This window comes from Bubalus kerabau, chromosome 15 (genome assembly GCF_029407905.1).
Source record: "Bubalus kerabau isolate K-KA32 ecotype Philippines breed swamp buffalo chromosome 15, PCC_UOA_SB_1v2, whole genome shotgun sequence".
NCBI classification, from domain to species: Eukaryota; Metazoa; Chordata; class Mammalia; order Artiodactyla; family Bovidae; genus Bubalus; species Bubalus kerabau.
This window is the reverse complement of record NC_073638.1, coordinates 75,521,171-75,536,615: the sequence shown is the minus strand read 5'-3', so window position 1 is coordinate 75,536,615 and position 15,445 is coordinate 75,521,171. Positions and strand designations below refer to the sequence as shown.

Here is a 15,445-nt window from a genome sequence, read left to right as displayed (position 1 = left end):
ACTCTCACCTCCCATCTCTGAGGGAGGTGATACAGAAGCCAGACAGGGCCCAGCAAGACAGAAGCAAGCACCCAGCCCCACCAAGGGTCCCAGGATGGCGTCCCCAGTGCCTAGGGCCCGGGGTATGTTTTCAATCTTCCAAAATAACCCCGGGAGCCTGTACAATGGCCCTGTGATGACACGGAGCGGGCTGATCGCAGCACCATGCTGCGTCTCTTTGCTTCTAGCTAGAATGTTATCAACTTGGTGTGGGGACTCCACTTTCCTCAGGCGAAGTAAAGGCTCTCTAAGTCATTTTGAAAATGTGAAAGCGAATTAATCATTGTTTAATGAATGCAGGCTCTGGGGCAGACTCACACTTTCAAGAGCTGGTATTCAGGCACAGATAAGTAGTAAGTGGAGAACACTCTGATGGTGAGAAAAACAACTCAGCTCCAGAGCCTAGGACCCAGAAATCCAGCCTCTCCCCACACCCCCCACCTCCTCTCTGTCAGTTTCACAAAGAGTTCGAAGGTCACTGGAGAAGGATCAAATTCACTGCATACCTGTCAGCCAAGGCTTAGGCCGGTTCCAGGGGACCAGCTCATTCACATGCCCAGCTGAGCAAAAGACACAGCTGAGCAGAAACAGGGAGGGCCGGGGGCCCCCATCCCTGCCTTCCAATGACCCGGCCACACAGAAGCCCCGATTAAATTTCATATTGCCTCAAATAATAATGACAATGATCCCAATGCCCTCAACAATCTCATGAGAAAGTATGGCCCCCTTTAGGAATGAGGACCACGATGAATTCTGAGGCGTTAACTTGCCCACATGGCCATACTGCTGAAAAGGGACAGACCTGGGACGACACTCAGGGAAGTCAAGCCCTTGAAACTGCCCTCTCCATGGTGGGGGAGGTCTAATTCAAGGAGAGCAATGAGTTCAAGGTCTGCCCTGTAGATCCCAGCACCAGCGCACCCTATGCATAAAAGAAGTTCTCGGAACTCCCTGCTGACTGATGGGGAACAAGGCTTGGCTGGAGGACATGACCTCGTTTTATTTGGCTATCTAATTTGGCTATTTATTTGGATGCCTCAGACATCCACCCAGGTGGTGTCAGCCCAGGGGGCCTCGAGTGTCATGGGCCAGACTAAAACTACAGTCAGAAGAATTCATGATATATATACATGTACAGATACACCTACAGCCATATCCGTCTCCATATACATCCATACACATATGGATAAGCATGTATATGTATATAATTTTCATTTTTAACTACAAATGTGCACGTTTTCCCATACTCATTTATCCTGTTTAACAGACTCACTGTGCAATCTCCGTAATATGACCTTCCAGGCTATAGTCCATGTAATCACATATGTGTGTGCGTGCATGCTAAGTCATTTCAGTCATGTCTGACTCTTTGTGATCCCATGGACCATAGCCCACCAGGATCCTCCGTCCATCGGATTCTCCAGGCAAGAATATTGGAGTAGGTTGCCATACCCTCATCCAGGGGACCTTCCCCACCCAGGGATCGAACCTGCATCTCTTGTGTCTCCTGCACTGGCGGGCAGGTTCTTTACCACTAGCACCATATTTGTGTACATGTGTGTATAAGCATGTACCCATGGCGGCCCACATGCAGACTGTGGGATCTTACACGTGTTATACAACCCCAGCTCTCTGTGAGACCATGTCTACCTCTGCAAGTGAGCACACAAGCATCTTCTGGAGTCTTCTTCACAGTATCCATGGTAGGTGTGGACCACAGTCCCTCACCTCGCCCACCATGCATATGTGCATATTTCCATTTCTGGCTGTTACCACCTTTTGGCCATGGTCCCCTTGGTGCACTCATTTTCTGTGTGGATGTTTTCAAGCACTTCCAAAGCCTGGCTGCCTCGAAGTTGGACGGCCAGGCAGAGGCTCTGCAAACATCACATTTGACAAACTGCCTTCTCCCTATTGTTGTTGTTGTTGTTTAGTCACTTAGTCGTGTCTGACTCTTTTGCGACCCCATGGACTGTAGCCCTCCAGGTTCCTCTGTCCGTGGGATTTCCCATGCAAGAGTACTAAAGTGAGTTGCCATTTCCTTCTCCAGGGGATCTTCCCAACCCAGGGATCAAAACCAAGTCTCCTGCATTGGCAGGCGAATTCTTTAGTGCTGAGCCACCAGGGAAGCCCCACAATACTGGATTTACTCCCTTCAAATAGCAGGGCAGGAGACCCTTTGCTTGAATGCAAATTTGAACTCAGAGTTCAGCCTGCAGAGTTGCTTTTCTGCTCACCTCCTGGTGGCCTGGGAGGTCGTGTTCCCTGGATGAGGCAGGAGTTTATTTCTTGGCTTATGTAGCTGTCCACTGTTCCACTTCCCTGGAGCATCTCTGTGTTCCTGGTCCACCTGAGCCCGGGAACTACATTTACAGGCTCAGAACTGATAATGAGCTTTTATGAGCTCTAGGGACCGCAAGGAACACGTATTAATGTCAAGTGTGCCCGTCAGCCACACAGCCTGGGTGAATGTCACACATTAACAAAATTAAAGGCTGCAGCCACGCTGGGAAGGAGCCGCGGGCTGCGTGTCAGGAGGTGTGAGCAAGGCCCGTCAACAACAAAATTACTTTTCGGGTTTTGCACTCCCGAGCCTGAAGCTGTCTTCACTCTTCGATGGAATTCTGTCTTCCTGCAGCCTAAGAGGAGATTAGTTTATTACCAGCCTGCCAGGAGAGGTGAAATCCGGCACTAATCCTAATTCCCATTTAAGCAAATCTGCATTGTGTGAGGGAAACCAGCTGGGCTAGGAATTTCTTCCCCTCTCCCCTGAGATCTCCTCCCAGCCCCATCCTCTCTGTGGGGGAGGAAGTCACTACAGATGTTAGACCCAGAGCCCTCTGAGGAGGGGAAAAGAATCCTAGGGTTTAGGGCCAAGACGGCAATGTGGGGGCCGGGGCTCGGGGCTGGTGACAAGAGGCAGCATCAAAAGGTGGCCGGCAGGGTGATGGAGGCTGCAGTTGACCAGGCAGTCTTGTGCCCTGGACTTGCTCTTGCTTTTATCCAAAAGTCCCCCACCCACCCCCTCCACCTGCAGGTTTAAAGTGAAATAGGTTGGAATCCTGTTGTTGTTCAGTCACTCAGTCACTCTTTGTGAACCCATGGACTGCAGCACGCCAGGCTTTCCTGTCCTTCACCATCTCCCAAAGCTTGTTCAAACTCATGTCCGTTGAGTCAGTGATGCCATTCAGCCATCTCGTTCTCTGTCTCCCCCTTCTCTTCCTGCCTTCAATCTTCCCCAACATCACGGTCTTTTCCAATGAGTTGGCTCTTCACATCAGGTGACTAAATCATTGGAGCTTTCAGCTGCAGCATCACTGACTACGCTAAAGCCTTTGTTTATGTGGATCACAGCAAACTGTAGAAGCCTGAGTCCACCTCTGACAAGCTCTGTGACCTTGAGCAAATGAACTTCCTGCTCCACGCCTCAGCTCCTCATCTGGGAAACAGGGTTAACAACAGCTGATGACTCATACAATGTAAGGATGACATGACGAATGTACACACAGGACTCAGCTAAGAGCCTGGCACGTAATACCCTGTCTCTTGAATGTAAGACTCCATGGGTTATAATTGCACCATCATTTTATGGGTTTCTGATAAAGAGAAAACAGTGCCTGTTAAGCTATTTGATTAAGACGTCACTTTTTGTATGATGCACCCCCATTTCAGATACCTTAAAATATTTTTTTAACAAGGGTGCCTTCAGTTCAGTTCAGTCGCTCAGTTGTCTGAGCGACTCTTTGCAACTCCATGGACTGCAGCACGCCAGGCTTCCCTGTCAATCAACAACTCCCAGAACTTGCTCAAACTCATGTCCATTGAGTCGGTGATGCCATCTAACCATCTGTCGTCCCCTTCTCCTCCTGCCTTCAATCTTTCCCAGCGTCAGAGTCTTTTCCAAGGAGTCAGTTCTTCACATCAGGTGGCCAAAGTATTGAATTTTCAGTGTCAGCATCAGTCCTTCCAGTGAATATTCAGGACTGATTTCCATTAGGATGGACTTGGTTGGATCTCCTCACAGTCCAAGGGACTCTCAGGAGTCTTCTCCAACACCACGGTTCAAAAGCATCAATTCTTCAACACTCAGCTTCTTTAGAGTCCAACTCTTACATCCATATGTGACCACTGGAAAACCCATAGCCTTGACTAGATGGACCTTTGTTGGCAAAGTAATGTCTCTGCTTTTTAATATGCTGTCTAGGTTGGTCATAACTTTCCTTCCAAGGAGTAAGCGTCTTTTAATTTCATGGCTGCACTCACCATCTGCAGTGATTTTGGAGCCCAAAAAAAAATAAAGTCTGTCACTATTTCCACTGTTTCCCCATCTATTTGCCATGAAATGATGGGACTGGATGCCATGATCTTCATTTTCTGAATGTTGAGCTTTAAGCCAACTTTTTCACTCTCCTCTTTCACGTTCATCAAGAGGCTCTTTAGTTCTTCGCTTTCTGCCATAAGGGTGGTGTCATCTGCATATCTGAGGTTATTGATATTTCTACCAGCAATCTTGGTTCCAACTTGTGCTTCATCCAGCCTGGCATTTAGCATGATGTACTCTGCATATAAGTTAAATAAGCAGGGTAACAATATACAACCTTGACATACTTCTTTCCCAACTTGGAACCAGTCTGTTGTTCCATGTCCAGTTCTAACTGTTGCTTCTTGGCCTGCATACAGATTTCTCAGGAGGCAGGTCAGATGGTCTGGTATTCCTGTCTCTTTAAGAGTTACTATAGGCAAGAATCCCTTAGAAGAAATGGAGTAGTCCTCATAGTCAACAAAAGAGTTCAAAATGCAGTACTTGGGTGCAGTCTCAAAAACAACAAAATGATCTCTGTTTGTTTTCAAGGCAAACCATTCAATATTACAATAATCCAAGTCTATGCCCCAACCAGTAAAGCTGAAGAAGCTGAAGTTGAACGGTTCTATGAAGACCTACAAGACCTTCTAGAACTAACACCCAAAAAAGATGTTCTTTTCATTATAAGGGAACTGGAATACAAAAGTAGGAAGTCAAGAGGTACCTGGAGTAACAGGCAAATTTGTCCTTGGAGTACAAAATGAAAAAGGGCAAAGGCTAACAGAATTTTACCAAGAGAACACACTGGTCATAGCAAACACCCTCTCTCAACAAAACAAGAGAAGACTCTACACATGGACATCACCAGATGGTTAATACTGAAATCAGATTGATTATAGTCTTTGCAGCCAAAGATGGAGAAGCTCTATACGGTCAGCAAAAACAAGACCAGGAGCTGACTGTGGCTCAGACCATGAACTCCTTATTGCCAAATTCAGACTGAAATTGAAGAAAGTAGGGAAAACCACTAGACCATTCAGGTATGATTTAAATCAAATCCCTTAGATTATACAGTGGAAGTGACAAATAGATTTAAGGGATTAGATTTAATAGAGTACCTGAAGAACTATGGACAGAGGCTTATGACATTGTACAGCAGTCAGTGATCAAGACCATCCCTAAGAAAAAGAAATGCAAAAAGGCAAAATGGTGGTCTGAGGAGGCCTTACAAACAGCTATGAAAAGAAGAGAAGCGAAAGGCAAAGAAGAAAAGGAAAGATATACCCATTTGAATGCAGAGTTCCAAAGAATAGCAAGGAGAGATAAGAGAGCCTTCCTCAGTGATCAGTGCAAAGAAATAGAGGAAAACAATAGAATGGGAAAGACTAGAGATCTCTTCAAGAAAATTAGAGATACCAAGGGAACATTTCATGCAAAGATGGGCACAATAAAGGACAGAAATGATATGGACCTAACAGAAGCAGAAGATATAAAGAAGGGTGCCTTGGAATCCATGAAATACACAATAAGAGCCTAGTCAATGCTAGTTAGTGATGATACTAGCCAGGTACTCCAATTTTGCAAGGTCTGGTTCAAAACTTAGATTTTCTTCCTCGTCTTCTTTCTTCCAAGCAAAGCAAATCTGCATTTTAAAATAAATGCATAGAAAAAAAATCTGACAGCCACTTTAGTATCCTGGATAAGACCAGATGAGAGACTTAAATATCTACCCTGATGTTTTCTACTCTATATTAAAATTGAAATAGTACACACACACACACACACACATATATATATATTTGTTCAATAGTGTACACACTAGGAGTATACAGTCTACTGGCTTTTCAAAAGCAGAGCACCCTGTGGACCGGGACACCCAGATCAAAGACTTCCCTCTTCTCCCAGTCATTGTTTCTCTTCCATCCCAGGTCCCCCCAGTCATCCCTGTTTCTCTGTCCTCACTGCCGCTCCCTGCTGGTCCCTGCCTGGGCACAGCCCAAGGTCGGCTGTCTGCTTACTGCAAGTAGGCTCCCTCTTGTCTGCCAGCCTGCTGCCCCTGTTCCATCCAACATGCCCTCTCCTTTGGTGTCAGTCAGAGCCCATGTCTTTCTCTCCTGCTTCAGTGGGTTTCCTGGCCTCCCTCTGCCTATACACAGGACCTTTTATCCTCTGACCCCTGGCTGCCTTTCCAGGCCCATTTTCAGGTCCTTGCAATATGCACAGACCCTGTAGTCAAACTGAACTGACCTGGACACTCATGCCACACCACCACAACTCAGTCGGATCTGGCTGTTTTTCATTCTGCCCGGAGGTCCGTTCTGCCTTTCTTAATCCTGAACTTCAGCCCCACCCCCACATCCCCAAATCACTAGGAAAACTCCTAGTGTTTTGGAAAACTCATCCTGCAAAACCCTTCTTCAATATCTGCTCTGAGAAACCTTCCCAGACGTACACAGGCACAATTAATCACTGTTCTCTGGGCTCTTATAACAATTGTGTATATAGGTAGTAAAGTCAGCATCGAAGCACAGTCTATTTTTTTGTTCATGTGATTTTTCTCCTCCATCAGACTGAAGGATGTGGGTGATGTCTTACCCACTCTGTGGTCTCAATTCCTGACTCAGCACATAATAGCTGGATGAATGGATAGTTGCTATGATAGATGAATAGATGGATGGGTAGAGAGTGAAGAAGAACTGAATGGTAGAAGAGAAAAGGGAACTAGATTGTAGTTGGTTGCAGAGATGGATAAATAATTAAAGATATAGAAAGATGAACGATGGATACATGCATGCAGAAATGTACAGATAAATGAATGCAAGCATGCATGGATGCATGGAAACAGAAATGGATGACCGATGATACACGTAGATGGATGGATGGGTGATGGATGTATGGACAGGTAAATGGAGAAATGAATAGGAGGACGGACGGAAGTGAATGTATCTATAAAAGAACGGGTTTTATATGAAAAGTACGAAGGCAGAACTTGGTTAATGGAGATAAGAGAAGGAACGAAAGACTCTTAACTATTTGTGTAACTTCCTGTGGACCCCAAGAGGCTGTGTTTTTTCCAGTAGTCATGTACAGATGTGAGAGTTGGATCATAAAGAAGGCTGAATGCCAAAGAATTAATGCTTTCAAACTGTGATGCTGGAGAAGACTCCCGAGAGTCCCTTGGACAACAAGGAGATCAAACCAGTCAATCCTAAAGGAAATCAACCCTAAATATTCATTGGCAGGACTGATGCTGAAGCTGAAGCTCCAGTACTTTGGCCACATGATGCAAAGAGTTGATTCATTGGAAAAGACCATGATACTGGGAAAGATTGAAGGCAGTAAGAGAAGGGGACAACAGAGGATGAAATGGTTGGATGGCATCCCCAACTCAATGGACATGAGTTTGAGTAGACTCCAGGAGATAGTGAAGGACAGGGAGTCTGGTGTGCTGCAGTCCATGGGGTCACAAGGAGTCAGACACAACTTAGTGAATGAACAGCAACAAAATGGGTGAAAGGTCAGGCTCAGTGGACAGTGTAGAACCATTTGGATGGTTACCTGTGAGTAGGCTCAAAGGGAGCAAATCCCCCACTAGAGCCTGCTGCCTTTCTGCAATGTGGGGCAGGGTGGGTGGTAGATGGAGTGCCCTCAGCATCAAATGGCAGTAAGCACCATGGTCAAGAGACCAGGCTTTCCTCTCCCACAGGCCTAGGTATGAGTCTCAACTAGGCCACCTGCCACCCTTGGGGCCTTGGGAAAGTTCCTTATCCCACTAAACCTCACATTAGTCATACGAAAATTCTGGATCACCACAGTCCTACCTCAGTGGCCTGAGCTGTATATTAGATGAGCTGCTGGTGCTGCTAAGTCGCTTCAGTCGTGTCCGACTCTGTGCGACCCCATAGACGGCACCCACCAGGCTTCCCCATCCCTGGGATTCTCCAGGCAAGAACCCTGGAGTGGGTTGCCATTTCCTTCTCCAGTGCGTGAAAGTGAAGTCGCTCAGTCATGTCCAACTCTTAGCGACCCCATGGACTGCAGCCTACCAGGCTCCTCCGTCCATGGGATTTTCCAGGCAAGAGTACTGGAGTGGGTTGCCATTGCCTTCTCCAATTAGATGAGCTAAGGGATTATAAGGGATTCTCACGGTGCTCAGCACAGAATAAGCCCTCAGAGCCCATAGAAATTACATGAAAGAACTTGTTGCTACTTTCTATAAAGAGGGTAGTGGCCATGATCAGTGGTTCCAAGCACAGTCCTCGGACCCTGCCCTCTCTCCCTCAGGGGTCTACACTCAGAACCGGTGGTATCTATACCCTGTTATACAGCCTACCACTTTAATTCACAATAGATGGACTTTCTAACTGATTACATATTAAGTTTCCAGATGATGTTGAAGATGACTAATAGAGAGCCTCTTAATATCCTAGAATCCCAAGTCAGTAGGATTTCAGAGTGGAGAGCTGGGAAGTCTTCTTGGAAGAGGCAGCAAGAAAAGGACAGAAAAGAAGGTGATCAGCTCAATGATGAGCCTTTTCCTGGCTAGCTCCTGTTTTCTCTTTCTCTTTCTCTCTCTCTCTCTCTGTTTTTCTCCCTCCCTATCTACTAGCCACCCTAGGTGGACCAGCCTTCCTTCTGAATTCTGTGATCATAAGGACTCTGGGTCTTGAGCCCCAAGAAGGGACAGCATCCTCAGCGAGTCCTGGAAGCCAGCTCAGCCTTGGGCCCCCTCGCCCCACACCGATGCCAGGCCACGGGATCCAGGCTGGGCTGCTGCCAGCCGGATGCATCGCTTGTTGATGGATAAAAGCTCTGCAGTTTATGGCTCCAAAGCAAAGCCGGGGCTTTGTTTGGCTTTGTTTTAAATTAGCAAGGCAGGGGGTTGGCGTGGGGGTGGGGGAGAGAGAGAGGAGCCAAGGCTTGTTCAGGACGAGTTCCTGCTGCGTCCTGCATCTCAAAGATCCCCCGGGCAGCCCTTAATGAAGCCGCCTGAGCTCATCACGCCTCTGCCTTGCCTCTCCACCTGCACTTGTCTCGCTGGGGGAGGGAGAGGGCTTCCCAGGGCCGCCCGCCCTGTCACTCAGCCCCATCACCCTCTGTTCCCGTGATGAGTCCCTGAATGAGCCTGTTAATTGTGTCCCAGGGTCTCAATGGGGCTGAAGTGGGAGCCGTGACATCCTCAGAAAGACTGGGAGGTATGATTTATCTTCGCTCGGGGAGGGGAGGGACGCACCTGCCATCGGGCACAGTGCAGGGGGCGCTGGCACTGCTAGCCAGGGCTCAGGAGGATCTGCCTGCTCGGCGAGGGACTCCCAACCTGAGCCCATTAGCTCTTGGTGGCTTGGGGAGGGTGGAAGGGCCCCGAAGAGAGAGGCACCTTCCCCACAAATTAACATGTGAAGCTGTTAATTCTCACTGCAACTGTCATTGGTGATCATCTCCCCTTCTCAGCACCCGCTGTCAGGTCTGGAGTTGTTCTGCACATGCCAGTCAGGGTCTCTCGTGCTCTCTGCATAGTACCGGGATCCATGGGACAGATGCCACCCCTACGATGCCTGACAGAACAGGAAGGACAACTGGTGAGACTGCCCTGTCATCAATGGGCAATGCTGTGCATCTGCTCCCCCTCTTTCCCAACTGGAAGCACTTTTTGGCACCTGAGGGGGCGGAGGGACAAAGGCTGTGCCTCCCCTGGAGCAGACTGTACTTCTGATCTTCATTCCTCTTCCTCCCACGCTGCAAGGAGAGAATCACCACTCTTCCCATCTCACAGATGAGGAAAGTGAACTGAGCCACAGGGTTTTTATTAACTAAATATTGGTTTGTGAGCATGTTAAGTCGCTTCCGTCATGTCCAACTTTTTGCAACCCCATGGACTGTAGCCTGCCAGGCTCTTCTGTCTATGGGGATTCTCCAAGCAAGAATACGGGAGTGGGTTGCCATGCCCTCCTCCAGGGGATCTTCCTGACCCAAGGATCGAACCCACATCTCTTATGTCTCCTGCACTGCCAGGTGGGTTCTTTACCACTAGTGCCACCGGGGAAGCCCAAACATTGGTTTAGCTCATAGCGAAAGGGGAAAAGAATCAATAAGACTATCTGCTAAGTAAGGCTCACTCATTCTCACAAGGAGACTGGGGCTCCCGCAGACCTGTCAGACAAGCTCCCAGAGGGACCCAGGAGCCCTAATGGTTTGAGGGACTTTTCTCTGAAGATGGAGCCTGACTTGCTTGGCCCCAGCTTCACTGTGTCACCTGAAGCACAGAGAAATGAACGATCTGAGCCCCAGTACTCTTGTACTAAGTGGTCAGCATCTTCCTCTTCACTAACAAAGGGAGGAAGTGATGCTCAGAGATGTCACTTGTCTGCCATGACAGAGCTGGACCAGGCAGAGGGAGGACCAGCACTCATGATGCTGTCTGTAGCCAAGGTTCTGGAGCCACTTCTCCAGAGTCCAGTGTGCATTAGGCTAACCCCGTAAGTATCCTGTCTCCAGAGGATGCATCTGAGAAGTTCTCAGGCCATTGGGCTGTTTGGACAAAGATGCCTGGCGTTTCAAAGGCTTCAAGAACAATCCAGCGTTTCCCAGCATAGGGTTCAAGAAAAGCTGAGACCGTCTCAGTGCTGAAGCTGGCTTTGGCACAAAATGAGTCTCAACACGCTGCAGACCCTGAACTCAATGGGGATCCACTGTGCAGCCAGCTTTATACCTACGGGAACGCCAGTCTGAGGCTATTCTGCCTCTGAGAGAATCAGTATTAAAAAGCCACACGACAGTAATAGAGATGTTTCCAAACCAGCCGCCCTGCCGTTAGCCAGGAAGCCGAAAGCTGAGAACTCATAACTGAAGGGCCAAGCCTGCAGCCCACCACAGCTCTCCTCTGCAATGTGGGGCTATTAATTCAGCCTTTACAACCCACAGGGCTGCGGTGGAATAGGAAAAAGGCACCTCAACTCCTTGTAATTCTTCTCTGCTCAATATATTTCCCTGTAAATATATTCCAATGCAGAAAAGGGTCTGCGGGAGGTGAGACGGCAGATCTATTAGCATTTTGATGGGTTTTTCCCAACACATGGAACAAGAGGGCTTTAAAATTCATCGCTCAGAGATTAATCCTTCCATCACCCCTCTCCCTCCACAGCTGGAGGTGGCCAAGAACTTTTTACCCCTTTAAGACCTTGATTAGGAAAAAGAAAGTTAGGAACTCAGCTCAGTCTCAAGAGTGCTACAGAGAAGAGAGAGCTGCGTTATCTAGACTGAGTGTGTAGAGCCCTCCAAAAACAATTAAATGGCAGAATCAGGCATGGGGGGTGAGGGGGGCGCAGTCAGAAGGCTGAGATACTAAGTGGGGGTTGGGAGCTTCTCTGACTCAACAGAAGCACATAGCCAGTCCTGGAGAGGAGCCCTGCTAGTTCAGAACAGCACGGTTCATCTTTTATAACGGACAAAGGCCAGGCCTCTTAACATGCCTGTTCGCTCACTTGACAAACATGGCAGAAGAATCACTATGTGTCACCTATTAGGTGCTTGGGAAAGAAGGATCAGGAAGACGGTTCGGCTCAACAAATCTCTGCTCTCAGAAAACTCAGTCTAGATGGGGAGACAGAAGGAAATTGACAAATACAAGAAAATGCAGCAGGCGACTGAGGCCAATGTAGTTGCCCTGGGACCCCAAGGTGGGGGGGTTCGGTTCAGTTCAGTTCAGTCGCTCAGTCGTGTCCGACTCTTTGCGACCCCATGAACTGCAGCACGCCAGGCCTCCCTGGTGGGGAGGGTGGGGCACCTCAATCAAGCTGGGCTGAAGGACAAGTCACACCCTTGGGGGACATCTGGTCCTTCCTCGAAACTTGCTTTTGAAAAAAAAAAATGAATGTGAGGGAATATTAAGTATGGAAGGTGAAGCGTGCCGTTAGCTAGGATATGATCAGGAAGAATATATAGACACTGGTAGGATAAATAACTGAACTTTCAACGTCACACTGGAGCACTGTTAAGCAGACTCACCCAAGGAGCGATTATCTAGGGCAGGGGTCCCAGACCTCCAGGATCTAATGCCTGATGATCTGAGGTGGAGCTGATGTAATAACAATAGAAATAAAGTGCACAATAAACACAATGAGATTGAATCATCCTGAAACCATCCTCCCCTCCCCAGCCAGGTCTGCAGAAAAGCTGTCTTCCGTGAAACAGGCCCCTGGTGACAAAAAGGGGTGGGGGACCGCTGATCTAGAGGATTCTAGAGAAATGTGACTTTGACTCATGGGAGGTCACAGGTGAATTTGTAGATGTTTTTCAGTCTGGTAGAAAAGATAACCCAAAGGTGCGGATTAAGCTTTGTGTATCCAATCCAGCCATCTTCTCCCAGTATTCTTTCTCCCATGCCTACATAACCGCTGACTCTCTAGTTCTCCTGAGAACCAGCTTCACCCACGAGCCTCTCCTGTTGGCTCCCTCACTTACAAGGTAAATCAGTCTTTGGTCTTTGTTCATTCTAGATTTACATGTGATTCAGGATTTATAATTTTTTGAAAAGTATACTTCGACAGTACACGCCCAATTACACACACACACATACATACATGCACACAATGCACAGCGGTAAAAGTGGAAAAAAACTACAGCAAAATGTTACCAGTGGGTATCTTTAGGTAACTGGTGTTTGTGTATGAGTGATTTTTACAATCAGAAAAAAAGCAATAAACATTATTTTTTAAACGGAGAAATACGCACCCATGTAAGATCCCCAGGCTAGCAGCTAATACAAGCTGCTTGCTCATCCCGTCTGTCAGGGCACATGGGGCTCTAAGCACCTAAGTGGACCACCTCATTAAGGCCTCACCATCACACCATCCATGCCAAAACTACCATTACTCATCCCATTCTACAGATGAGAAAATGGAAGCATACCAGTTAGCCTCAGATTCTGAATCTCAACAGTAAGAGCCAGGATCTGAACCCCAGGCAGCCTGGCCCCCACAGCCTGCCTGCCTAACCACCCTGCCAGACGGCCTGCCTCCCAAGTGGAAAAGGAAGAAATAAACACATCTGCCAGGCTGCCAGGGTCAGGCTTGGAGAAGACCGTGTTCCCACCCACTCCCAGAGCACCATGTGCTGGGAAGTCGAGCGCAAACCTCGCCAGCCTTGAATTGAATGCACATGTGTCTCTCCCACACTTGCAGGCTGGGAGTGCTCTTCTCCATTCTTGGAATCTCCCATCAGGATTGAGTGGATGCTCAGCACATGTCTCAGAACACCCCTCTCCCTGCTCTGATGGCAACTGTTCTAGCTAACCCCGTTCAGGGACTCTAAAAGGTAGCCTCTAATTAATAGCACACTGCATCTCTCTAATTGCCCACGCAGGCACTACAGACTGGTTTCTTACCTGTATCTTAAGGCAAAGGGCAGCCTGGCTTCAGCAAAGAGGGGATTCATGTGTTGGAAAGGGACCTGGCCTTGGAATCCTGGAGGACATGGGCTCCTGCCTCCAAATCACTGTGTGACCTTGGGCAAGCCACCAAGCATCTCTGGGCCATGGCCTTGCCCTTAAAATGGGCAAGGGGGACCCGCTGTGCTGTGACGCCCCAGATGTCTTGCCAGCATCAATCTTGCTGTCGCTGCTGGGCTGTTTTATATGCAGCAGACGTAGAGCACATACCAGAGACCCACGCCTATTGATTCTTAGTAAAGCTCTTCACGTGGCAGGTCACTGCTGGTTAAATCTGTGCGGAAATTAGGTGTTGAGGGAAGAATACCCTGTGATCTGGAAAACCAAATTGGGGTGGAGGGCTGCAAAAGGGGGAGTGGGGAAAATACTTCATCTCAATAGGGCTCTTAAGAGCCCCTACAAACTACCATATCTGTGGATTCATTCTGCTCACAATTTATTATTATTTATTTTGGTCAAATATGTTTACAGAGTTGGGCAGGATTGTTTGGGTAAATACTCTGTTTCAGAAGATTCCAAGCCAAAAGCCCCGTTTTCCTTGATTTAACAATAAATATCCATCTACCTCTACCTATGACTTTGAGGAAGGCAGAAGAGAATAATTCAGAAATGTCAGCCGCTAAATGTCAATATTGAAAAACACATCTCTAGGTGATTAATTAAGATCAATGGCCAAAGAAACACAGGAGAGCCCTCTTCTTAAAATGGGAAATGATACTGCTAATGAAAATGATTCTAGCAGACTTGTCGGCCTCTGATGCCTGGGTGAGTTCATGCCCCTTTCAGGATCTCAGTTTCATTAACTGTCACCTAATGGCCTGTGATTCTCAGAATGGGTTTCCCAGGGGTTCCTCAGAAGACACCCACGTGGAGAGGGAGAGGGGAGGGGGGACCAGCCGCCTATGCCTGCTTCACCAGGGCAGCTCCTCTCTGAGTTGTTTTGGAGGCTTCACGGTGAACTTTCTTTGAGGTCTGTGACCACAAGCAAGTTGAATGCCACTGGACTAAGTCATCCCAGACCCTTTTCACTTTGGCATCTGGAATCTGGGATGCTGAAGATGGCACCTTGGTTAAGAAACTCCAAGGTCATCTGACGGGCAAATGGTTTTTCATCCAAAGGCATCATGGAGGTCCGTGTGGAATAGCACTGGGGACAGAATGCCTCTGACTCTGGGATGGGCTCTCTGAATGTGCACGCATGTGTGCTCAGCCGCTTCAGTCGCGTCTGACTCTTTGTGACCCTCTGGACTATAGCCCGCCAGGCTCTTCTGTTCATGGGATTCTCCAGGCAAGAATACTGGAGTGGGTTACCATGCCCGCCTCCAGGGGATCTTCCTGACTCAGGGATCGAATTTGTGCCTCCTGCATTGCAGGCAGATTCTTCACCCACTGAGCCACCTAGGAATCCTTTACAATGAGTGACTGAGGCCCAAAGAGGGTAAGAGATTTACCCAAGGTTCATAAGGAGCTTGTACTAGAGGAGGATTAATTTTCAGACTCCCATCTTGAAATCCCATTTCTTCCCACTCCACGTTGGCACCACTGGGCCACTCAGGACAGCGTGCTTTGGGGGTCAAAACTTGGCATAAGTGCAGGTCACTGCCCCGTCACAGACCCAGCTATGCCTGCCAGGCTCCTGTCTCACCATCCTTAAAATG

At 48.1% G+C, this 15,445-nt stretch overlaps 1 protein-coding gene across 3 annotated transcripts in view; it reads right to left on the bottom strand.

The window, feature by feature from the left end:
- TSPAN18 (tetraspanin 18) overlaps nucleotides 1-15,445 on the bottom strand; it is a 207,653-nt gene that overhangs the window by 165,837 nt on the left and 26,371 nt on the right. Inside the window, exon 1 of one of the 3 annotated variants that reach the window (XM_055546938.1) lies at nucleotides 9-1,174. The exons of the other annotated variants lie outside the window; for them this stretch is intronic. The gene's annotated coding sequence lies outside the window, so the exon portion shown is untranslated. Of the gene's footprint in view, nucleotides 1-8; nucleotides 1,175-15,445 lie in introns of those variants that run through there. 3 annotated transcript variants of the gene reach the window in all.